Genomic DNA, 27,464 nt, shown 5'->3' on the forward strand with positions numbered 1-27,464 from the left:
GTAATAAATAGGAGAAAGAGGAGATTATTTTTCTTACTGTCTTAAGGTAGAAAAATATATGAGTGTACTCATATGTAAAGAAAAGGAATAAGGGAGTCATGTCAAAAATAGAGAGATGACAGACGAAAGAGAGACCCAGGAGGAGGAAGGAGGGTTTGGGTCCTTACTCAAATTAACTTTGAAAAGAAGACAGGTAATAGGATAGGTTACCAATCACTTGGATATGGAAGGAAGAAGCAGGTCATCTCCTAAGAGAGATATATGGGCAAGTGGGTTAGGAGTGTAAGGGATAGGAAAAGATGATACCTTAGGGATATCAGGGGGTGAAAAAAAAAGAATCACCGATAGATCTAGATGAGGTGGCAGCAATTCGGTCAACTGACAAAAAATAATTTTAATTGACAGAATGGAACAATTCTCTAGGAAGGTCTACCAGCTTAGAAGAGGCAAGAATATAGAAAAACAGATGGTAAGGAGAAGTATGGTGGCCAGGAAAGTATACGGGAAGCTGAAAATGAGACAAGGAATCCTAAGGCATAATAAGAATAGATTAAGGCAGTCCTTTCAAGGACTTACTTTCTTGTTAAATTTTGAGAGAGGATTTTGTTATGCAGCCTAGGTTGGTGTCAAACTCATGATCCTCTTGTTTCTAACTTCCACCACTTGGAATTACAGGTGTGAATCATCATGCCTAGCTCTTCAAAGACACTTGCTCAGCCATGTTCATCTCTTCACTATTCACAATAGCTAACGTCTAGAAACAGATGCCCCACTACAGATGAATGGATACCAAAAATGTGGTACATATATTACAATGGAATTCTACATAGCCAACAGACAAGATAAAATAATGGCATTCATTGGGAAGTGAATGAAACTAGAGCAAATCATATTGAGTGAGATAAGTCAAGACCAAAGGAACAAAAGGCGCATAGTCTCCTTGATATGTGGATATTAGATCCAACAGTTCCAAACAGTACAAGAAAGATGACTCAATATTCGGGTATCTTGGAGATATAAACAAAACTACATAGATATAAAATCTATGATGGGATACTCTATAGACATAATGTTATATAGATTATATGTATCTATGACATACAAACTTTCAGCATAATTTTAATTATATTCTAAAATCTATGTGCCAGTGATTGCATATAGGGAATCTCTTCTTGAATACTTATTTGATAAACATGACATTTGAAATACGATGTCAAAATCAGTGTTAATAAAATCTTTTGAGAAAAGATTTTCGGGATGATGTATACAGGGACTACAGTTACATTTGCCAGGTAATGGGTACGTTACTTCTTGAACATTGATACCCCTTCCTATGATTTTCTCCCACTATCCCTCTCCCTGCCCCCTTACTCATCTTGTTTTTTCCTTTACCTTATTTTTTCAAATAAACAAATAAATGTATATATAATATATCAGGTACTAAAGTCAGATACAGTAACATGAGATAAACCATAAGGTGAAAAAGAGAAAAGAAATAACTTCACATAGTACATTAAGAACAACAATTGCAAAGATAAACCTCATTTCCATATCCTGGAGTTCATTTTGCTTAGTCTCATCCTATATGGCCATTTGTACATGGCTTTTGTGCTATTTTGATCCTCTGTTAGGAGAATCCTAGATGTATACTAATGATTACAAATGAGTAAAACCATGGAGCCTTTGTTTCTTTGGATATGGCTTACTTCACTTAGTATGATTTTTTTCCCCAAGTCTTTCCATTTTCTTACAAATGGAGTGATGCCATTCTTTCTGATGGCAGCAAAGAATTTGAATTCCATGGTGTAAATATACCACATCTTTTTCATCCATTCATCTACTGAAGGGCATCTAGGTTGGTTCCATGGTAAATAATACTGCAATGAACATGGGTGTGCTAGTAGTTTCAGTATATCCTTGTTTATGGACATTTGGGTAAATGAACAGGAGTGGGATTGCTGGGTCATAAGGGAGCTTTTGTTTAGTCTTTTTTTTTTGTGGGTCATGGGGTTTGAACTCTGGGCCTGGGCATTGTCCCTGAGCTTTTCACCTCTAGGCTACCACTCTACCCGTTGAGCCTCAGCACTGCTTTCAGGTCTCTAGTGGTTAATTGGAGATAAGAGTCTCATGGTATTTAGTGCCTGGACTGGCTTTAAACGTGAGCCACCATGCCTGGCTTTCTGTGTTTAGTGTTTTTTGTGTGTGTGGGGGGGGCAGGGAGTGTGTGTGGGGTGTCATGGGGCTTGAACTCGGTCTGGGCGCTGTCCCTGAGCTCTTCAGCTCAAGGCTACTGCTCTACTCTTGAGCTAAGCTCCACTTCCCATTTTCTAGAGGTTAATTGGAGATAAGAGTCTCAGGTCCTTTTGTGCCCGGGCTGTCTTTGAACCTTGATCCTCAGTTCTCAGTGTACAGAGTAGTTAGATTACAGGCATGAACCTCCATACTATTTTTCAGAGTGGTTGAGCAAGTTTACAATCCCACCAACAGTGTAGAAGCAATCCTTCCTGGTCACACCCCTGACAGCATCTGCTGATATCAGAGTTCTTGATCATGGCCATTCTAACCGGGGTAAGGGGAAATCTCAAAGTTGTTTTGATTTACATTTCTTTTATAGCCAGAGATGTTGAGAATTTCTTCATGTATCCACAGGTCATTCTTATTTCCTCTTCAGAGAAGTCTCTCTTTAAGTTTTTAGCCCACCTTTTAATGGGATGGTCATTTCTTTGAGGATTTGTTTTTGACAGATTCAATTTTTTTTGAGCTGTAGGTATATTTTAGATATGAGACCCTTGTCTGTTGTATGGCTAGAGAAGATCTTCTCCCACTGTGTGGGCTTTCTATCTAACTTGCTAGCTATGTCCCTTGCCTGCAGTTTAATGCAGTCCTATTTGTTCAAATTTTGTTTAATCTGTTGTGTTTTTACCTGTTTCGACCTGTGCCAAGGAGCACAAATGTATCTCCTATTCCTTCCTGTAGTTTTCATGGTATCTGCTTTTACCTCCTGGTCTTTGATCCATTTGGAATTAATTCTGGTGCAGGGTGACATATAAGGTTTAAAGACATTTGAGTGGCTATCAGTGTCTTAGAACTTCAAAGAATCCTAAAAATAGTAATATAATACTTAAGAAAAATGAGCATAAAGATGTAAAATGGTGGTCCTTTCCTTCCTTCCTTCCTTCCTTCCTTCCTTCCTTCCTTCCTTCCTTCCTCCCTCCCTCCCTCCCTCCCTCCCTTCCTTCCTCTAAGGAATGGGGCAAGAAGGGTGAGTGTCAGGTCTATAAGAGTCAGTTTCCAATCCCTGAGTTGTCCTAAGTAACTGGAATAATAAACATGTGGTTTGCACTATATAACAGGAACTGATCTATGCATCTGTCCACACATTATCTCACTTAGTAGTATAACCCTCAGAGGCAGGAACAATTGCTGTGACCTGTTTCACCAATGAGGATATTGAACCGCAGAGAAGTTAAGTGATATGTCAAGGTCACACAGCTAGTTGCCAGCAGAGCATGGATTTATTAAATCGGACTCTAGACTCTTCTCTTAAGCTGCTACTAAGAAGGTAGCTAGGAAGGCAGTTAAGGAGGTTTTGAAATGGGCTGTAAGTGAATGAGTACATATTCTAGTCATTCTGGGACAGTTTTGGTTTATGCCTACTGTCCAAAAGAAAGTATTCGTTGTACTTCCTTTTGATAAATGTTTTGGAGGATAAATTATATGGTCACCATAATTACAAGAGCAACAGAACAGCCGCTGGGATCTTCGTCAAACAATTCATGAGTGGCTCAAGTGATGAATAAGATTAAGAACTTCATGGCATTTTAGGGAAATGTATGAAATGGCTTCCCCCTTCCAGGATATATAGCCTCAAGACCCTTAAGATCCTGCTTCTTTGATTCCCTTGGTAAGATCACAGCCCCTTCCTATCTCTAGTGGCTCTGTACCTCACAGCACTTTAACCCTACTGATTTCAATTAAAGAAGCACAGAGAGGCACATTTTATAAGCTGCCACCAAATAGTGCCCTGCACACCCATTCTTTAAGCAGTAATGGAAATCCAGCACACAAAACCCTATAGCAAATCTGTCCTCCCATCTCTCTTCCTCATCTTCTTCCTTATCTCTGCCCCCAGGCCAGTACTTCATTGTTCACTCCAACTTCAGGCATAATAACCACATGTCATACAGATGTACAGCTTCAGCAGGAGCTTGTTGGATAGGGCTGACAACAGACCATTTGTAGTAATTTTGGCTGTTTTGTGGCTGTTGGTAATATCTTCATTTCTTCTCCTTATTGTCTTCAGCCTCTGGTGGGAAGCAGGGAAATTGGTAACAGTGATGTGGATCTGGTATCCCATGAGAAAACGTAATGCTCATGCCATTGCCAAATTATCCCTCTTACAAGATTTAGAGATGTACATTCAACTCCCTGTGGATGATTTAAAAATGTAACACTTGGTTTTCTAATGCTCACTGATGATGGCACTTATATAACATTGTGATTTGGCTCCTACTGAAAAATACTATTTAAAATGCTGTAATGAGCACAAGTGATGATAATGCCATGGTCAGAGATCGCAGAAAATCACCACAGTGGATTGAATACAAGACATTTATCCAGAGGTTTCAATATCTTGCCATATGACCACCATTTTGTAAGGCTTTATTATTCTCTGAGGTTTTAATATGCTGACCAACAGAATTCTCTGCCTTTTCTGTTCTTTTCTCCCCATCCTCCTTCATTGTCTCCTTTGTCTGTCCTGGGCATTCTGCTTTTGCTTCCTCTGTAGTCAATCTTACAGCAAGTTTATGCATTCCCCATTATTTTGACTACAATTTAGTTTACTAACAGTTCCAAATACATATCGGATGCCCAAAGGGCGTTTTACTCTTTCTCTATTCCTTCCTTGATAAGTTTATCCTCTAATATGATTTCAATAATAACTAACATTTATCATGTGTCAGGCACAAATGGATACTTGGAACCCTTTGTGTGTGTGGGGGTGATGTTATCATCTTTGTTCTCTAAAGAAGAAGAAGGTAAGTAGAGCTGAGGTTTGAACCTAGATAGTTTTGCATTAGAGCCTACTATCTCAACCATCACACTATGGATGCCTCACACTCAAAAATACGGGGATGTCTATCTCTTGACTAGATTATGCACATGAAAGTTCTACTGGTTTCTTTTATTGGTCAAATTTAGAGTCTACTGTTAGGCTTCTGAAGTTTTCTACTATCATCTAAGACTGTTCCTGCTAAGGATAATTGTCAATTAAAATGTTCTTTAGGGCATTTTCTCTACCAAAAGCACTCTCTGACTCCTCTATAGCAAACCATTTACCGCTTCTTTTAGAATTTACCTGTGTTACCCACTACCCTCCCCCCCCACACCCCTCACCCGTCTTAGTTTTCCCCCCTTCCCTATCAAATTTCAAATAACCAAATACAAATAAATTCAATATATCAGATAACAAGACATGTGAAAGGGTATCAATGTATGTGAATTAATGCACCTTCTATCTGGCAAATATCATGTAACCCTTTTACTAATTACAATAAAAAAAAAAGAATTTACCTGTGTTAGGGCCGGGAGTTTGGCCTAGCGGTAGAATGCTTGCCTAGCACACACGAAGACCTGGGCTCAATTCTTTGGTACCACATACATACAAAAGCTGTGGCTCAAGTGGTAGAGTACTAGCTTTGAGAAAAGCCCAAGGACAGTGCTCAGGTCCTAAGTTCAAGCCCCAGGATTAGCAAAAAAAATTTACCTGTTTTAGTTAGACTTCTCTGACTCACTAAAAACTTAATGATAAATTACTTTTTTATATTCCTCATGAAGTCTAGTCATGTTTATCACGCATTGGATATGCAATAAAGATTGTTAATGTACTGACATAAATATCCCAATCAGTACTGGAAGGAGTTCAAGCCTGCTATAAATTTGTGAAGTACTCTGTTTTCTTAGGTAGACCCTAAAAGAATAACCAACTTGCTCTGTTTTTTTTATTACCCTATATTATCAGAAAAACCTCTTTTGCTACAACTAAATTTCTGCCATGCTACCGTTTACTCTTTCTGTTCCACCTGTTTGACCAGGAAGGGCGATCTAGTTATATGTGTCAAGTTTGTAGATAAAGATATGAAGGTGACAGGGTTAGAACAATGACACAAAGGCTCTAAGACAATACTAATGTAACATGTCTCAAACTTAGAAATCCTCAATTCCCAAGGTTCTCTAGTAACAGTAAAATTTGAATATACACTATAAATGCAATAGCTTCGTAAGTAGTAAGGTTAAAGAACAATTTATTTTACAATTTCATATGTAGGCAAGACTAAGTGGACCTACAGATTTTGACCTCATTTAATTATCTTAGTATATTAGAAGAATTTAATGATCATCACTAAGTAGTTATGCTCACATTGCTATGAAAAACAGTGCAAATGTTCAGCTTCAACACAAATTCCAAGGTAAAGTCTACTCCTAAAATGAACCCTAAATCTACCTGTGCCACATCCAATTAGAGCCACCATATGTTTAAGGGCATCCAAATCCTGCCTTTCTACATCTACCTATCCTGGCTCCAGGTCTTCTAAATGGTGTCCTCAAAAGATCCTTTGGTAATATCTTTTGGTAAACTTTTATACATCCTATCTGAGTACAACTTCTTTGATATGGAAGAAAATAAATAATCTAAGCACTGTTCATTTGAGCATTTACTAAGACTCCATTGACTACTGTCTATATGTTTACATGCCTAAAATGATTTGCTACCTCAGAATCATTCCACATCTATCCTTTGAATCTTTCCCCCAAAAGAAGATGAAGTGGTACATTCTTGTTTTTTCAGCATTACTGGCAATGTGTCAAAGAGTTAAGCAGATGTTTGTTGGAAGAGCCAGAAATACTTCTGAGAAAGCTATTCATTTCTAGGTGGAAAAAAATAAGCACAGAGAGTATTATCTATCTCTCTTCTTCTGTCCTCTTCCTCCTTGAATCTGGGTGCCCAAAACACTCATTTTGTAACTAACATGAAGAAAAAGGCAAGAATCTTACCACTACTGGTTCAGTTACCAGAGATAGAAACGTGTTGGTTCTTTGATGGTACTTTTAGATATTAAACAAATGCTACTTAGATTTCTTAGGAAAAGGGAATAAAGTCTATTTCTTTAACCCATAATTTTTTAGGGAGGGGGTAAAGTGCAGTTTGCCAAACTCTGATCTTAGATAAATCCAAATGGTAAAGCTCCTAGCACAACCATGTTCACTGCAGCATTATTTACCATAGTTAAGATATAGAACCAACCCAGATGGCCCTCATAAGATGAATGGGTCAAGAAAATGTGGTATATATACACAATGGAATTCTACATTGCCATCAGAAAGAATGACATCATCTCCTTCATAAGGAAATGGAAAGATTTGGAAAAAAATCATATTAAATAAAGTAAGTCAGACCAAAGAAACATAGACTTCGTGGTTTCCCTAATTTGTAATAATTAGTATATGCCTAGGATAGTCCTAGCAGAGGTTTACAATAGCTCAATAGGTACGTATATATGACCATATAAGATGATGTTAGGCGAAATGAACTTCAAGATACGGAAACAAAAGTTTTTTCTTTGTGGTTGTTTTTTCTAATATGGTATATGAAGTTCTTTTTTTTCTTTCATTTTTCCCCTTATGGCTATCCCCTATTGTCACTGTTTTTGATTTTAGTATCCTGTGCATTGTATACACATTTTTCTGAATCAGGGAAGGGAAACAACAAAATGGTGAGACAAAGGACAAAGGGTGAACCAATACAACAGTGATACAAGACAGTATGTTGGAAATAAACTTTACAACTTGAGAGGGGGGATTGGAGGAGAGGGAAAGTGAGAGAAAAACAAGGGAGGGGGTAAAAATATTTGACAAGAGAAAAGATCTTTATCATTGCCAGATTATGTGAAACTCAGAATTTTGTGTCCCTTTTAGATAAATTCAACTACCTTTTATGGGGTGCATGTCATTTTCTACCTACCATAGTAGGTGAGGGGATGCTAGGCTAATACATTCTCATGAAGTTTACAGCCTATGAGAGCAAGAATTGTATGAGCAAATACATTACAATATGAAGGCCAAATGCAACTACAGAGTTATGTTTCAAGTGACAGATCTAGTATGGGTGCATGTCACACCACGGTTAAATCATCTGCAGAAGTCAAAGAAAGCTAGAGGAGGATAGGAATTCATGGTTGTGAGTAGGTGGGACCTGGGTGGGACATAAACTGAACTGAAAAATAGGCCTGAAAGTTGACTTCTTTAAAGCTAAGTGACATTTGTTGATCATTTTCTTCTCTTTTCTTTGGAATTATCACTTTGGAATTTCAAGGAGGGAAGGGAATCCTCTAGACAAAGAAAAAATTACTCTCTGGGCAGAGGAATGGTAGAATGTATAAGCCTTTGGGTTTCAATATCAACACCACAAAGAATAACTAACAATTTAAAAGAAACAATTACTTCCCACCAGAAGATCTGTATTCAAGTCCTTCTTTAACTTAATTACTTTATGGCCTTGGGAAAATTGGATAGTATTTCTGAGACTTACTTTCAGTTTTATAAAATAATGCCACTATATCCTATTGATAGTCCTGAAATTGGTATATTATATAAAATTGATGATTAAATTCTGTCAATATATTTCCTTCTCTTATCTTCCTCTCCCCAACTAACAAATGGAAGGAACAAGGAAAAAAGTTTCTTTTTTCAAGCATGGCTCTTACAAGCTTCTCTTATTCCTTTTATAACTTAAGCTTTTTTCTACTTTTTCTAGTATGAGTTTTTTGGAGAATATTTTTTTTTATCACAAATAGGTAGCTCTCTAAATCTTGCAGCTCACTAGTTAGTCTCTAGTGTCTTGTTTCGTTTTAGGTTCCTTTTGAACACTCAGGGCTTCAATTGTCCACTCCTTTTCTAGCTCTAAATCCTTGGGAAGGCAAAGTGAAAAGGGGAATAGCATGCATATTGGAACCAACTGTAAATATGATGGGCTGGAGATGTAACTGGTAACAATCAGCTGTTATTTAGGGGGAGCAGGTGGAAGTAATCAATCAGGAGATGATAGGGCAAGGGGGAACTGAATGTCTAGGTCACAAACTTCTCTGCACTGGTTTGTTAGAGGAAAGACTCAGTGCTTCCATCACACCTGCTTGAACAGCAGCTAGTGATGACTGAAGGAGTTCTGGTTTGAGCCTAAGCTTTGTTACTCCCTAAATCTCTTGGACCCTGGTGTGTTCCAATGCGAAAACCATGAAGGTAATATGAGGGCTTCATAAAAATGTCATTTGAAGAGACATTTAGAAAAAAAACTTGTTAGTTGTCTTGTGAAAATATTCAGGAAGTAATAGACCATGCCTACTCTGGCAGTTAAGACCAGAGTGAATGGGAGATACCACATGAAAGGAAATGTACTCAATATCTTACTCATGGAATTATAATCCCTCTATACATCACTTTTATAGTAACAGTAAAGTAAAAATTAAAAAGCCCAGGTTTTCAATTGTGATATATTAAGGAATTCGGATACACGGATACACACACACACACACACACACACACACACACACACACACACACACAAGCACACACACATACACAGGTCAAAGGCTTGGGGAAAGTATATGCAAATTCGAATAAAATTATTCAAATTTCTCTTAGAAGAGTTAAGTCATGGGTAAAAATATTTATTTTTTCCTCTTAATGGAAATAAAAATTTATATTTAGTTTTCTGAGATTTGGAGGTCCCTCCCAATCAACTTTCCCACAATCCCAGCTCTCATTCCCTGAAGCAGTGAGAACAGAATCTTCAGCATGTACATTGATGATTTATCCCGGTCACAGAGGGGACACAAAGCTAACTGAGGTTAACAGCTTTCTCAGTTTCATTTCAAAAAGACATTAGCATGGAGGCTCTATGAAATGCTGATGTGCCAAATACTGATTCATTCACCTGCAGAGTTCACTAGAAGGCAGGGACCTATTTGACAGGCAGGGCTGAGCTCCCAGCCTTTTCCTAAAGGGCAATCCCATAATTCATCTCCCAGTGCTAAATTACACCTGACAGTTCTCTGAAGGCTTCAGACACACTCACCCAACTGTAATCTACCTAAGGTAGAGGAAGAAGGTTAGCAATGACCAAAGTCTTTTTTTTTTTTGAAAATAATACGACGGATTCAATCATGGGTAAAAATATATGTGAGGTAAACCATCCCAAGGCAGGGTGTGGACATTTTGCTTTCTTTAGAGGAAATATGAACTATACAAGGATGGAGTAGATGGCGATACTGAGTAGGTCTTTATATCATCCATTGCAATTGGAGATATCTGCCCCTTAAGAAGTCCTTAGCCTAATCACTAAAGAAGTTTCAGGCTTTTCTATGAATCGGGGTTATCCCTTGTTCTAGTCTCATCTGTAAATTGCAGGAAAGCAGACTGTGAAGATCTGCAAAGTCACAGGATCTTGCTACTCTTCAGGAGTTTTCTGTGGAAACACTGGGGAATAAACACAGAAGGTCTGTCTTCTAACCAGACTCCAGAGCCTTGAGGCTCAGGGAGTATGTGAATTTATATCCCACATAATTTATTAATTGTGGCGATGGTTTAGTTATATAAAGGAGGGAAGAGGAGAGGAAGGAAGGGGAAGGGAAGGAAAAAGGAGAGAGAAGAACAGGAAGAGTAAAGAAATGTAGACAGAAGATTATTTGGTTCTCAGCACCTATTAGGTAGTTGGTAACAGACCCACGAGGAAATTATAAATAGGGCAAATGGAAGAAAATAAGGTAAATTTCGATGGTCCAGATTCCATATCAAGTCCTTTTCATTATGCTGTTTAATTCAGCAGACAGTAAGTTCAAAGTCAAGGCCGGTCTCTGGAATAAGGCTTCTTATACAAGTCTACATGTACTTGAATGCTGTTTAGCAGAAGGACTCTAATTCTAGGTGTTTCCAAAATTTGTTGTTAGTAACAACCCTGAAATTTATGAATGGTACTGTATAGGTCATTTGCCTTCTCGGAGCTGGATGAGATAGTGAACACAAGAGATGATAAATAAAATACTTTCTGTAAGATAAAATTTTATCCAGTTTCCCCTTTAAAAGTCAATTCTGCTTCTAAACAATGAAACTTTATGAATTAGACATAATTTGAAGGGTGGTCTGGCAGTTATGGGACTAGCTTAAGGATGATTTAAAAAAAAATCAGATTCCTATAAAGCAAGGTTCACCTTATAAGATTATTTGTCCTATCATGATCTCATTTTGTAAACGTACACCTCAATAGTTACTGACTTGAGTGGAAATAAGTAAATTATTATTGTTGTTATAGTGTGTGTGTGTGTGTGTGTGTGTGTGTGTGTGTGCGTGTGCATGAGTGTGCACGTGCGGGCACCAGTTCTGGGGCTTGAACTTAAAGTTCTTGTTCAGCTTTCTTGCTCACGGCTAGCCTTCTAACACTGGAGCTATATCTCCAGTTTGATACTGGTTAACTGGAGATGGAGCTTCACAGACATTTTTCCTAGGGCAGGTTTTGAACCATGATCTTCTAGGTTACAGTTTTGTAAACAGCTAGTGTTATAGGCATGAGCCATTGGTACCTGGCTTAAATCCTTTATAAAATAATTCCATTTCCCTTTTTCATCATTTCAACGAATTTCTTTGAATGGATCAATTGGAGTGCACAGTATTTAAAGCTCCAATGAAATTAATAACATCTCTATAAAACAATGAAAAAACTATGCAACTATTTCCTTTTTATTGTGAAGGTGATATACAGAGTGATTACACTTACATAGGAAAGGACATGGGTACAATTCTTGTCAAACATTGTTACCCCTCTCTCATTTTCTTTTCTTTCTTTCTTTTTTTTAGAATTTAATTTAATTGTCAAGGTGATGTACAGAGGGGTTACAGTTACATATGTAAGGTAGTGAATATATATATATATATATATTTTTTTTTTTTGCCAGTCCTGGGCTTGGACTTAGGGCCCGAGCACGGTCCCTGGACTTTCTCAGGGCTAGAGCTCTACCACTTGAGCCACAGCACCACTTCTGGCTTTTTGCTATGTATGTGGTACCGAGGAATAGAACCTGGGTCTTCGTGCATGCTAGGCAAGCACTCTACCACTAGGCCAAACTCCCGGCCCAGGTAGTGAGTATATTTCTTGTTGAATATTGTTTCTCCCCTCTCATTTTCTCCTGCTGCCCCCCTCCCATAACTATTTCACTAGTTACAGACTGTTCTTTTAGTCATTAAAAAGGGTTAAGTGTGACTTACAGTAAATTTTTTCATAATTTTTATTTGAATTAATAGAAATGTTATATTATATTCACCAGATAGAAGGTGCATTACTTCACGTACATTGATACCCTTTCTCATGCCTTGGTCTCCATTTCCCTTCCCCCACCCCCTCATCTTGTTTTCCCCCCTTCCATATCCGATTTCAAATAACCAAATAAGCATATATATAATATATCAGATAATAAGGTAAAATACTGTAACAATATAAGTAGCCAAGGACAGCAAAAGAGATGAGAGATAACAGCACATTAAGGACAACAATCACTCATTATATGGCTTTTGTTTCTATGTCCTGGAGGTCCTTTCATTTAGCATCATTCTATATGGCCGTATGTATCTAGGTTTTGTTCTATTGTAAGTCTCTGCTAGGAGAGCCCAAGGTTTCTACTGATTATGACAAATGAGGGAAATCATTCAGCCTATGTTCCTTTGAGTCTGGCTTACTTCACTTAATATGATTTTTTTTCTAAGTCTTTCCATTTCCTTACAACTGGGGCCATGTCGTTCTTTCTGACAGCAACATAGAATTCCATTGTGTATAAATACACACACATACAATGTTGATCCACTCATCAACTGAGGGGCATCTTGGGTTGGTTCCATATCTTTGCTATGGTAAACAGTGCTGCATTGTTGTGCTAGTGGATTTAGTATGTCCTTGTTTCTGGACGATTGGGTAAATGTGAAATAGTGGAATTGCTGGGTCATAGGCGAGTTCTATGTTTAGTCTTTTGAGGAACTGCCATACTGCTTTCCACAGTGGTTGAACAAGTTTGCACCCCCACCAACAGTGTAGTAGTGATCCCTCCTGGCCACATCCCCTCCAACATCTGTTGTTATTAGATTTCTTGATCCTAGCTATTCTAATTGGAGTGAGGTGGAATCTTAGAGTTGTTCTGATTTGCATTTCTTTTATGGCCAGAGACGTCGAGTATTTCTTCATGTGTCCATAGGCCATTCTTATTTCTTCTTCAGAGAAGACTCTCTTTAAGTCTTTGGCCCATCTTTTAATGGGATGGTTGTTCTTTGGAGATTAGTTTTGGGGTGATTCAATTTTTTGAGTTGTTGATATATTTTAAATATGAGGCCTTTGTCTGTTGTATGGTTAGTGAAGATCTCCCACTCTGTAAGCTTTCTAGTTAATTTGCTAGCTATGTCCTTTGCCATACAGAAGCTCTGCAGTTTAATGCAGTTCCACTTATCCACACATTCTCTGATTTGTTGTGTTTCTGGTTCCTTATTAAGAAAGTTTAGATCTGTGCCAAGGAGACCTAGTGTATCTCCTATTCCTTCTTGTAAAGTTTTCAGTGTATCCACTTACAGTAAATTTTACTTTCTACTTTTATTTTTTACCTTTTTTATGCTCTAATTGTGCTTGTTTCCTAACGCTCATGTCAAATCCTGTATTCTGTAATTTCACCTTACCTTACTAATGAGGTAGCTGTATGACACCAGAATGGGCATCGGTCCTCACGACTGCAGTGGCCACTGTCTCCCGCGTAAATGTGAGGAAGTGACATTTGTCACTGCTCTTTGTTTATGGTCCTTCAGCCAATTTTCAGTCTATGTGACCATGCACATATTCTACCCAATTTGAATTAATTTTGCAAGTGAGAATTCATGGAGCAGTGTATCAAATGCCTTAGTAAAATCCATATATATTACCTCTAGTGCATTCCCTTCATCCATTAATCTTGTAATGCGATTTAAAAGAGTGATCACATTTGTCTGGAATGATTTGTCCTTTATCCATCCCAAAGCTGCCTCCTATCCTTGGTTCCTTTATCCTCTGCATCCTTTCAGTTCTTCTCCATTTACATCTGATCCATTATATTACTAGGCACAAGGGTTACATTTTAATAGAAGATAATTACTGAGAACATACTTTTCTGCTTAGAAAACATTTAAAAATTTAAAATGATCTTTAAAGTGTGGATCATTAAACATAATTTCTATTGACTGGTAAATTTTTAAGTAAATTGCTTTACTGCCATCTTTTTATTTCCAGCAATGATTCTGAAAACATTCTAAAGTCCTTCTTTGTTTCTTTTAAAATCACTGCTTGCTACAAAGCACAATATATAGCATTTAAGTCATCTTTCCTGTTCTGCTTGCTATAATTGTATTTCCAGAGCCAAATTATCCCTTCTGCCTGCAAAAGATGTGCACTGTATTGCAAAAGTTAGTAGTGATAGAAATAAAATTTTACTATTATATTCAAATGATCATTTCCACTAAGAATGTCTATATTTATTTGCAAAAAAAAGACTTGGCAAATATTTCTGTATTGTAATTAGGCCAAACTGTCTGCTCGCCTGAAATATTTCTTACCTTTTAGTTCTAGGTAGACTTTTTTCCCTGAAGAGTTCAAGAGTTATATGCTGAATCAGTAAATTTAGAGTTGTAGTTAATTTTATTTCTGTTCTGATATCTGTCTTCTTTCTCCTATAATAAGTTCATTATAGATCAAAAGCAACTTATGGGGTAGGGTGGTAGCCTTGAGCTAAAGAGCTCAGGGACAGCGTCCAGGCCCAGAGATCAAGCCCCACGACCACCACCACCAATAACAACAAATAACAAAGCAACTTATACCAAAAAAATGTAGCCTCTCATTGATATGCAAATATCCATTCATTTGAATGTAATGGCAAGTATTTGTTACTAGAAAGGAAGCAGTGAATACAAAACTAAGTCATTATGTAGGAATAAGTACTGATTTTTATGTGACATTAATATTGGGAAACACAGTGCACAGGTATAACTATTTGTATTTATCCTACATAAAATACTTTTGCTAAGGACTTGCGAGACTTTTTATTACTGTTTATTCTTTAAGAAAACAGTATTGATTTTCAAATGCACAGAATTTCAGGAAGGACTTAAAACTAGACTGCTAATTTTTTTTCTCTTGTCAGTTGTGGGACTTGAACTCTGGGCTTGGGTGCTGTTGCTGAGCTCTTCAGCTCAAGGCTACCACCCTACCCCTGCAGCCACAGCACAACTTCTGGTTTTCTAGTGGTTAATTGGAGATAAGAGTGTCAGGGACTTCAGTACTCAGGCTGGCTTTGAACACAATCCCCAGATCTCAGCCTCCTGAGTAGTTAGGATTACAGCCATGAGCCACCACACCTGCCTGGACTGCTAAAATTCTTAAAAGCTCAATCCTTAAAAGCCCTTATGTCTCCATGCCTACACTGCCCTTCCTCTTGCCTGTTCAAACATTAGCCTATAAGAAGCAAGTATGCACCTGCAATATTATAATTATTGCATCATTATTTTGTGCTTATGATTTTCTAAAAATTTAATTTCACTGTCAAGGTGATTTACAGAGTGTTTACAGTTCTATAAGTAAGGTAATGAGTACATTTCTTGCCAAACATTTGTGCTTCTGATTTTTAAGAGTTGTAATTTAAGAGTTTCAACAGAAGGGAGGTCCACATGTTTATTTTATTGCCTGGGAACAAGGAGATGGTCTTAGGTGGGTGTCTAGGCTGGCTTCAAACAAAGGACCGTAGCTAGGACTACAGGTGTGAGCCCAGTCCCCTGCCTTTTTATTTGACTTTCTGAAGATCATAGTCTGTGGTCTTTGACTCCCTTGCCTTTGACTTTTCTTGCTATATGCAAGATATTATGCTAAATATTGATAAAGCATGGCTTATGCCTTTATGAATGTATACTCTTTTACACATTCATTGAGGGATGGACAAATAAATTGATGAAGATCTGGTAGAGTACTTACTAAATGTTGGTTGCAGAGGTTGTGGGATAGTCTTGGGGCACAGAGAATAACAGATAACTCCAAATGGGGAGGGTTGATAAAATTCTATAGAAGAATGATAATTCAATTGAGCTTTGAAAAATGGGCAGGAACTATGTAGAGGAATTTTTAAATCCTCATCTTTTTAATTAGCATACATTTTCTATACATTGTGACATTTCCACGCAGGTATCTAATGCATTCCAATCACTCTCTCATTCTACAGATCTCCCTTAGTCTCTTTACCTTCCTAATTCAATTTTAAAAGGTTTCACTGTTCTATTTCTGTATCTGCCAATAACCTATTTCCATAATATGTGTCCCTCTTTAGACCAACTCTAGAGTACAGTTTTTAACCTGGCACTCACTGACTCCTAGGAGTAAATGGATATTAAAGTGGATCAGAGAAAACCCCTTTATTTCCATTATTATTACACCACTATTTAGCTCTTGTTTTAATTTTAAGTAAATGGAGGAAAACACAGTAAAATTAACATTACCTTCTACAAATGTTATCCTTAGAAATCACAGCTATTTTCATATCATATCCATATAAGTTATCATTGTAGTTATTTCTGAATATCTTTTGTGGTCTTTGTTGCTTTAAAAGTATAGTGGTAGACTATTAGACTTTACCAATGTGTTAATGAAGATACATTATTATACAAGAAAACGATTTTCATATTTAATTAATAGAATATCTTGATCATGATTTTTATATACATTTCTTTTTTATCTTTATGTTTCATTTAATACACTTAAGAACATTAGTCTGTGAAGGGTATGTAGGCTTTAGGTCTATGGTGTCTGCCATAGCAATGGGGTATCTGGTAAGGCAAAGGTTAAGAATTTCTCAGCAGGGGGTGGGGAGGGGTGGTTAGCAAAAGGGCAGTAGTTAGTTATTCCAAAAAGAAGAAAAGTTTATGTTTGATGTTAAGCATTTTCATCTTGATGCTTCAAATTACACATAATGGGAATAGTGCTGGGGATGAAGACAAAAAGCATACAATGTAACACTTTTATAAAATATTGTAACATACACTCAACATGTTCATAAGGACATGTTGTTACTGAGGAGCCAACCTACTAAGCATATTAATAGTACACATGGAGTTTTTTGAGGCCAAATAAAAGGGAAAAAATGTCTTTCATGACATCAGACTCTGCAGTAGGTAGCAGTGCAATAAAGGCCAAAGAAACTTAAGATACATTTACTTCCATTTCTTTTCTTTCTTCTTTTCCTTTTTTTTTAATGCCAGTCCTGGGACTTGAATACAGGGCCTGGGTGCTGTTCCAGAGCTTTTGTGCACAAGGCTAGAGCTCTATCACTTTTAAGCCACATTCTACTGACTTTCCCACCCCCATAGCTTAATTTAATTTATTTTTTTTGTCAGTCACGGGGTTTCTGGAAGTTAATTGAAGATAAGAGTCTCACAAACTTTTTATGTCTGGGCTGGCTTTGAACCAATATCCTCAGATCTCAGCCTCTTGAGTAGCTATAATTATAGGTGTGAGCCACATTTTTTTAAAAAAAATCTCTTATTAGGAATATGAGTCTCACAGATTTTCCTGCCTGGGCTGGCTTTGATGTGTGACACTCAGAATTCAGCCTTCTAAGTAGCTAGAATTACTGGTGGTATGAGCCACTGGTGAATGGCTATCTTTTTTTTATTACATGAGTAGGAGGCTAAGGATGATTTAAAACCAACTAACATTTGCCTCAATAGTTGTAATAGGTGCTGGAAATTCAGAACATGCTAAAATGTCATCAAACACTAATGGAGGCAGGTAATAGCAGCAGATGGTACAGATGACCAGGAATTCATAGTTTCAGGCCACAGTCTCCAGTCTGGGTATCAGTGTCTGTGTCACCTTGTACATGTTTTATTACTCATAAAACAGAGATAATGACTCTTACTATAAAGTATCAAGTAAGTTTTCTAAGAATCAAGTTAGGATGTCAAGATGGTTTTAAACTCTCTCTATATGTGTATATTATTAATATGGAAACAACTAATATCAATGTAATTACATTTTATGTCATAGAAATAAGAGCAAGATTTTTATTATATTATTGTATTGTAAAATATATTGAAGAAAAAACCTTTTAGACTAATGGAATTGAAAAATATATATGCATAAAATATAAGATTCAAATGTAGCATATTGATATATCTATAAGTAGAAGTTGAATCCTATAAAACTGAAGACAATGAAATTTGTTATCTTAAGTGACTAGATGACTCCATAATTAAATTATTTCCCTATAGCTGGAAAAAAGCTTTCAAATATAACCTGTAGCACAAGACAGGAATGAATTTATATATGTACTATTTAGATATAATGGTACTAAGACCACAAGTATATCCACATTGAATTAGTGGAGTTTTTCAATTCTAAAACTTGGATCACTTTTGCTAATTAAGTTATTTTTTCAGAGGAATCATGTAAGCAATGGTTGACAAATACTGCAAATAGGGGAGAGATGCAGAGCTCAAAAATTTTCTTTTCGCTGCAAAAATCTATCTTTACTAATTATGCTTTCCATTATTACTTAGCAAGACAGTACTTAATTGCTGGTTTGGGCCTTTCATTCTCTAGGTCAATGCTGAAGGTTTATTTCTACAGTAAAATTCACCTTTCACATCATGAGTATTACCATATAAATCAAACAAAGAGAATTGCTTTTCATTTCTCTCTATTACCACATGTTACTAATCAGAACACTCTTCCATTTTTATTTGGAAGTAGTTTTCAACCTGAAAATGTGTGGAAACATTATTAAGCTAAGTCTATTGGGAGACTTTTTCCCCCTATATTAATTATCTAAGCCGAATGGATTCCGAAATGCTGACCCTTGACTGCCAATTGAAATAGGTTTTAACCCTCCATCATGTGTTAAGAGAGACAAATGAGTGAGACTTGCATTCTGAAACTATCAGTTTGGATAAAAAGAAAATAAATAATCAAAACAATAAAATGTTCATTGCTTCCCAAGTTCAGACACCCTATCACAAAGGATATCATGTAAGCAGACATTTGTTAACTACATACATGGATTTGAGGAACTAAGTATTTTAACCTCTGGAGAAGCAAAACCCAGTGATTTCTCCCCAGATCCTACATAGCATTTGCACGCTTACTAACATGCAACCATGATCAGACTAAGATTCAGAAGTAATTAATTCTGTAGGCATAAACTACTTAATGAAATCTGCCGGAAGCAGATCCACAAAGACGTTTAAGATACAAGCACTGAAGCAAGATATGTAGACATCTGCTTAAAAATAGAAGTTCCCAAACTGAAAAGATTGCATCCTGAATGCCAAAGCAGATGATAGGTTTAGAAAGCACAGTGACTGATTTCAAAGAATACTAACTCTCTCCACCATCCAAATTTCATCCTAAATTTCCAAAAATTAAAGCCAGATTATCCTTTTAGTGGACAAAGCTTTGATCAATGGTCTCTGTCTTACCAGCTGGCTTCAAGGACTCTGCCTTCAACTAGCTCCCCCACAGCATTTCCATAAGTTAAGGGTGCTCTCACTTCATTTCAGCTTAGATTTATGAGGCACTGGCAAGCAGGAGTGTAAGGATCCTCATGTTGTTCTCCTAGACTGAATATTGCAAGCAAATGGAGCCAATATGTGGGGGGCGGGTATCTTGGTATTGGTTAATCCATTTGTGCTATAAAGTCTGTTTGCTATGGGATCCAAACTGATGTTCCAATAAAAGCAAAACAAAGCAAAAAAAAATTAAAAAAAAAAAGCCGTTGCTTTATCTTGCCCCTGGAATAGCCCATTCCTTTCTGAGTCCAGGCTCCTGAATGCACAAGAAACTATAGCCTTGACGAGGAGAATAGCACTTCCTCCTCAGCTGGAAGCTGCATTTAGAAAGAATGGATCTACCGCCCCCATCCCCCCCCCAGCTTCTGATAGTCTTTGATATTGTCCCTGCCACCTAAAGGATGAGCAAAATAGATTCCAAATACAGAATGGGGATGTATAAACAGATGTGAGTGAGAAAAGTGTGCAAAGTAGGGAGACAGAGGAGATTGATATGTAGCCTTATTCTGGAATGGGCCACTCTCCCGGTGCCTGTAAGAGGCTCCTTATGCTATTTTAATTATAAATATTTATATCCACGGAAGCAAATTCAGAAGGATTTATATCCCAGGGGAGTACAGATCAATAGATCTGAGCAAACCTCATCTCCAGGCTGACCACTTAACACTGTTATCACCGATTAGGGCTGCTTGGCCCTCTGGGAGGGCGTTGGTTCCCCCTCTGGTCCCCAAAGGTCCACCCCATCCTTGGCCCCAAGAGGTAATCGATAACAGGATGAAAAGATCGATGCCCAGGACATCTGCTTGGCCGCTGTGGCTCACCTTAGAATCGTATCCCTCTCCTGAACCCATCCTTCCAGATCTGCCGGGTCTTCCCGATTTTGATGTTTAAACTCATTAACTGAAATCATTCAAATTGCTGTACCTATTTTGGGACTAAGTAAAGATAGACTATAACAACGATAACCAAGTTATCGTTCACCTCACTTTTCAAAAGTGAAGAAACTTACCAGGCTCAAGGACTGGGTCAGAGTTGATTTCTTGTCTGATGGTATGGTAAATGTCCTGCTGCCGACTGTCTGGTCACCAAGTACGAGAGCGACTGGAGCTGGCTGGGTTACTGTTCCAGGTCTGTCTGCGTCTCTCTATGCCTGGTCTGCAGTTGATAGATCCTCTGCTCCTGAAGCATCCAGCTATTGACCAGCCCAGGGAAAGAAAGGAAAAAAAAAAGGGGAAAAAAATCAATTAATACCAAACAGCTTAACAAAACCCTGCATAACACAGGCCTGAAGCTTACAGGGTAGGAGTTGGGGTGGTCTCAATGGCAACAGAGGTTGTATGTACTATTTTCTAACCAGGCTCAGCCAGCTAGAAAGCCTGATGTTCCAGGGACAGGAAGCCAATATGGTAGGCGTGATCTCACACGCACGGACACACACACACACATACACACACACACACATTCATTCTCATTCTCTCTCTCTCTCTCTCTCTCTCTCTCTCTCTCTCTCTCTCTCTCTCTCTCCCCACCCTCTCATCCTAGCTTGGTCTGATATGCCCTAGTATGGGAGCAAAAAGGGCACTGCAGGTATAAGATACAAGTTCATCGCGATGGAGGGTAGACACACTTGCCAGAATAGGAAGTCTGTATCCAAACTCTCAGAATGGGTAGATGGCTGTTTCTCTGTTTTTTTTTCTTTCTTTCTTTCTTTTTTTGTTGTTGTTTCTTTGTTTTCTTTTTGTTTTTGTTTTGTTTTCTTTTGGAAGGAGTGGAACCCATTGTTTTATTCTGGAAAGGTTATACAATTGACATGTGGCAGGAAAGGTACCCTGGGCTTATTTTCATGTGTCTCCCTATCATACCATCAAATACAAACACATAGGAAGCTTTTTGTTTTGAAAGAAGGGGCAAGAAAATGGGGGAGCACCATACCTTGGCCGCCAGGCTCTCTCTCTTCTGCAGGAGCTGGCTTTGAAGGCTCTGGATTTGTGCATTTCGCTGTTTCAGCTGTAGAGAGTTTACATAGGGAGGGAGCAAGGAAGGATCATGAATGTCAACCAATGAGCAATTAGCATGACAAGACTAAAGTATTGATCCACTAAAGCACACTGCACTGCTGTAGCCCCAGAGGTAGAGCAGCTCCCCTGTCACTACCTCTGAAACAGTGCATTTCAGAAGCCTCCATTGTAAGGTTAGCTACTTTTCGTAGCCCTTGTCCACTTCTTGTGGTAGGGGAGGGTGGTACCCTCCTAATGTAATTTGCAGTCATCAAGGTCATTTCCATACCTAGAAAGAAAGCTGTGAAAAAGAGCACAAAGAATTTGGCTGTCCTACTTGATTTTTTTTTTTTTTTAAGGCAGCTCCCTCCTGATGTTACCAGGCATTTCTATGTATTGATTGGAAAAAGGCTAGGGCGAAATCCTGGCCTGACCAGCTAGGGCTGGAAGTAATATGGTTTTTCCATTCTGCATGGGCAGAGGCACAGAGCCTTCTGGTACCAACTTCTGGCCATTCCACATACACACTTCCTGTGCACATTTTACTCTAGAAATGGTGCCATTTTCCCTGCAGCCACCTTGTTCCTAGGTACAAGGTTATATAGCATCAAAAGAGAAAACAATAGCATTTGCAACTCAGCAGACTTGATGTTTTGATGACACTACCCAAGTGAGGTGTTACCCCTGCAAGATCTTCCTTTCTCATTATTGATTACACCCAGCCACACTAGCACTAACTTTTCTTCACCATTTCTTCTACCTTTTCCCTTATTCATCCCATGTCTTCACAATTTACTTTTTAAATTTCTTTCTGTACTCTGCTATAAAGATTTACTAGCATCCAATCTTCTCCATGAAATCTCACAAGCAGGGGTATCATAAATTCTTGTGTGGGCTACTACATATGCCCAGACTTCTATAGCAGTAGAGGCATCATAATGAACTAGTACAGGTGTGGTCTCCACACACAAAGAGCAACAGATTGGCTGAATCAGTAAACCAGTCACAGACAACAAAACCATCTCTCTGTCCTACCACCTACGCCAAACCCTATCCTCTTGTTTATCCATTCATTTCATAGTTCTCAGAAACTCCTTTCGTTAGAAATTACTCTTCGTTAAAAGTAGAACAAAGATAATGAACTTGAATGCTTCAAATAACCATTTTCTACTCCTCTTCCCAGGTGTACAAGTATTTTTTATTTTCTGGCTCTTTTAGAGTAGGGTCTTGTAGTAAAAGATCTTGATGCAGCTCTCATTCTTCTACATGATCCTTCTCTTTTTCTTTCCCTTCCAGTGTGACCTTGATGGTGACATATGGAGGATGGTGACACAATGTGGGTTTGGGGGGGGGGGTTAGCAGAAGAGTTATCTGATGCATCTTGGACCATAATAGAAAGTAATTTTTTTTTGCCAGTCCTGGGCTTGAGCTCAGGGCCTGAGCACTGTCCTTGGACTTTCTCAAGGCTAGCACTCTACGACTTGAGCCTCAGCACCACTTCTGGCTTTTTTCTATGTATGCGGTACCAAGGAATCGAACCTGGGTGTTCGTGCATGCTAGGCAAGCACTCTACCACTAGGCCAAACTCCCCGCCCCCTAGAAAGTAAATTTTTTACAGTGTTAAATGACTGAGATTTTAGGATTTCTTGTGTTAGGGTGAGAATAGCTACTATTAGTTATTAATAAGAACAGCAAAAAAAAAAAGACTTGACCCCTACATTCACAGAGCTTGGATGCTCTTGAGAGAGATTCACAAAATAATTACAAAAATACAATAAAAGCAGTCTCTCTGCTATGAAGAAGGAATTGAGAGATTCATTTTTGGCCATATGGGAGAGCAGATAACCTCAAAACTAAAAATGCTATGATATTCTAAGTAAAATAGAACTTAAATTCTTTTAAATACAGGGCTAAGTAGGGCACTCCCTAAGTGTCAGGTGCAAAGATGACTGGAAATGAGAGCAATAAGCCCCAGGACATATTAACTGCCTTGAGGAGCGCAGCCTAGACTTAGTCACCATGGGAATAGTTATCACACCTCCACCAGGACAAGGACTCACAGATGTTAATAACTTGGAAGCGAGACTAGACCCACATACAAAAAACAAAACTCTTAAAAGTTATCCAAAGGAAAAATACATCCATCTGTTGTTGCAATGATTCTTATCATTGAAACAGGTTTTTCCTGAGACTCTGTGAGTAGGCCTTATAGAGTTTGGGGATTTATATTTACCATCCACTTGATTCAGAAACCTGTAAAGTAAAAAATGAAAATGAAACTTAGTCTCAGGCTAGGACAATCCCCATGGCATCTGACAGCAGAAATCTGAGATACTGTGGAGGACTGTGCCTTTGTAGAGGTCACCTAGAATTCTGTTGATAAAGCTTCCTAAGGATGCAGCCAGGTCACAAAGTTGAGAACCATGAATGAAGAGTAGTATTCCAAGAAAATGATAGATCTGAACCTCTAAAAATTTTGGGTGACAGAGCAATGTGGTAGAAACTACAAATAAATATGCTTAAAATTGTTAAGACATAAAAAAGGTATTAAAACAATACAAAATAGCAAGTTATTGAAAAGAAGATAATAAACTGAAGTGGTAAGAATAATGCAATCAGGTCAGGGATGTAACTTCTTACCAAATGTGCAAGACACTTGATATATATTAGAATTTAGAAAGCAATAATATACATTACAATTTTCTATCCATATGTTAAATTTTATTTGTATAAGACAAACCTCTCAACTGTTCTGTTAGTGATATGAAATACATGAGGACACATGACTGTCCCAGGGACAGGAAACATTTTCCATATTTTAAACTGATGGTCAGCTCATAAGACATTCTCTCTGTTATGATGGTTGAAATGTCTCATAAAGGAAAATATCATCTCAGTGTGATTTCTTTGCTTCTTTGCACTCTTAAGCTCAATGTTCTCTTTCCAGCTGGGCATAAATTGAGGACACTGGCCTTTTCAATGGTGGACAAAGAGCTGTAATGGGAGCGAGATGGCAAGCATCAAAGGAAAGCCCAAAATAAGGAAGGCTCATTATTTTATCAGACACTTTTTTTTGCTTGCTACTGTTTCAAAAACGATGCCTATGCTTCACAAAAAAGAACTAGAAATAAGTAAATGACTAACATCAAGAGGTCACCTGGTTAGCCTGAGTGAGAGCATGGATTAACCAAATCTAAAAGTAGGTTTGAATTGCAAGAAGTGTTTTGAGTAGTGAAGAAACTTAAGATAGAAACTAGATGATTTCAAGGTCAAATGGAATTAGGTCAGATCCACTCAGTCTTATTAGACACTGGCTATTTTTTTATTTGGACTAAACTATGTGCCAGGCCATGTATATAATATCATTTTTTATTGTCAACAATTTTGCCAAGTGAGCATTAGCAATAATCTCATTTTTTGCATTAAAAACAACAACAACAACAATAACAATAAAGAAGAGGGGTAAGCAGGTTCGTTTATACATGTAATCCCTGTTACTAAGGAAGCAGAGGTAAAGGATTGCAGCCTAAAAGTTGGCCTGGGCAAAAGCGCAAGACCCTATCTAAAAATAATTAAAGAGTTGTTAGCATATTGTGAGTTCTAACAATTACAGACTATTGCTTCCTTACGATTGCCTATCCAAATTTTTTGACTCGTATTTGATTTCCTAAAGCCCTAAATGCAAGGGCTTTAATTCAGTATCTAATAATTGTGATGTTGTTTGAATTAGAATATTTCATGAATATACTCCAAAAATGAGAAAATTACAGGGCAGGTTGTTTAAAATCTCTTTAAACATCTATCTATAGTCTTCCTACAGAGGCACATGTACATGGTAGAAGCCGAAGTAATCTTGAATCTTGAGAAATAAAAAATTCTCGAGGGTCAGCAAACACTTTCAAGAGATGCTAAAAGAAGATATCTTGTATTTTTGCTACCAATAAATCCTTCTTGTAATGTTCTCATCCCCAGTTCCATGTTAAAATCATGTGGAAATGCTTAGCAATTCCAGGACATTACTCTAGAGATTCTGATATAGCTACCTGGTTTGGAATACCAATACTTAAAAAAAAATCCCATGTTATTCCAATGTACAGAACCACTAGCAAGATTTTTGTTGTTGTTGTTGATTGTTGATTGTTGGGCTTGGACTCAGGGCCTAGGTGCTGCCCTGATCTTTTTTGCTCAAGGCTAGTGCTCTACCACTTTGGTTTTCTGGTGGATAATTGGAGATAAGAGTCATGGATGTTCCTGTCCCAGCTGGCTTTGAACTACAATTCTCAGATCTCAGCTTCCTGAGTAGCTGGGATTACAAGCGTGAGCCGCTGGCTTCTGGACAGGCAAGAATTTTAGGATTCTATCATGCATGATGATAGGTGTCTAATTATATGTTTCTAGGGATACTTTTCTTTTTCACTTAAGACTGTGTGCATTCACATGACCAAATTTAGGTATTACAACAAGTCATTATGTGACTGTCACAGTAGGGCAGGATTCTGTAATGGGAACTTTCAATTTAGAATAGCCTTGAAAGGGTACCTAAGGAAAGCAGTGGTATGTGTTATGAACACTTGTATTACTCCAAAATTTATATGTGAAACCTAATCATCAGTATGATGGTTTGGAAGGAAAAGCCTTTGGGGATGATCATGAGAACAAAGCCTGCATCAATGATAATAAATCTGATAGCTTCTCAGCCTCTGGCACTGTGAGAAATAAATTTCTGTTGTTTATAAAAACTCTGTTTATGGTATTTTTGCTATAGTAGTTCAATGTACTAAGACACAGACACAATGTAGAAACTAAACAACAGACAAATGGGCACTTAAAAACTACATGGATCCTCTATATCCTAACGAAATGCTAATGTTGTTGAAAGGGTAATGTGCCCAGACTCAGGGAATGGTAACATAAAAGGGACTCTGAACACATAGAAACATGGTAAAAGTACAACCATAGGTATCACCTGTCTAGTCATTTACTAACCACTCATTTTAAGCCTACTATAGGTCATTGTATACGATGGGGGATTCGAAAGTGAGGTTGTAGGATTTCAGACCTCTATAATAAAAGTGAGAAATGCATAAATTACTGATGGAGAAAGGACAGTATATTTGCCCTATAGAAAGTGCTACATAAGCTCAATGTCAGGAAAGAGAAATTCACAAAAGAGGTGAGGCTTGGCAAGTTCCTTAAGATAGCAAGAGGGTCTCTGCAGAAAGCAGAGATGACCTGAAAAAGTAAGCCACATTAATGCATTATCTCCTCTCAGAACAGATTCACCTGCTGACAATGGATAGCTGATCAACTTTAGTCATGAATCTGGGGCAAAGTTTTAAGCTTGATCTTGCTAATGAAGAATAATTCATAATTCTTTGGAAATATAATTTTATCTAGATTACTTTTTTGATGTCAATGTAATATTATTTAGGAACCTGGCGAGAAAATTAGCTAGACACCTATGCAATGCATTTGTAAAACATCAAACCATTGTTAGTTTGTCATAAGATCCATCGTTAGCATCCTCAGTTATCAGAGATACTGGCTCTCAGGCTTTAATAGAAAAATCGCTGATTGTGAAGACCTGAAAAACTGCTTACTACTTGAAAGTAAGCGTGAGGAAATTTGTATCAGTATAGTTTGTATAATTTCTTCTGAGCAATTCATTTCTAAAATATATACAACTGCTACTTCTTTTTTTTTTTTTTGCCAGTCCTGGGCTTGATCTCAGGGCCTGAGCACTGTCCCTGGAATTTCTCAAGGCTAGAGCTCTACCCCTTGAGCCTCAGCACCACTTCTGGCTTT

The 27,464-nt window shown here is 37.8% G+C and overlaps 1 protein-coding gene across 1 annotated transcript in view; it reads right to left on the reverse strand.

Moving 5' to 3' along the window:
* Positions 1-3,726: 3,726 nt before the first annotated feature.
* The window catches only part of LOC150046919 (uncharacterized), a 109,097-nt gene continuing 85,359 nt past the window's right edge, over positions 3,727-27,464 (reverse strand). The window contains exons 5-7 of the mRNA XM_090357056.1: positions 21,595-21,669; positions 20,672-20,854; positions 3,727-4,306 (exon numbers count right to left, since the gene is read on the reverse strand). The gene's annotated coding sequence lies outside the window, so the exon portion shown is untranslated. The remainder of the gene's footprint in view (positions 4,307-20,671; positions 20,855-21,594; positions 21,670-27,464) is intronic.

This window comes from Megascapheus bottae, chromosome 24 (assembly GCF_031878675.1).
Source record: "Megascapheus bottae isolate mThoBot1 chromosome 24, mThoBot2.hap1, whole genome shotgun sequence".
Classification (NCBI taxonomy): Eukaryota; Metazoa; Chordata; class Mammalia; order Rodentia; family Geomyidae; genus Megascapheus; species Megascapheus bottae.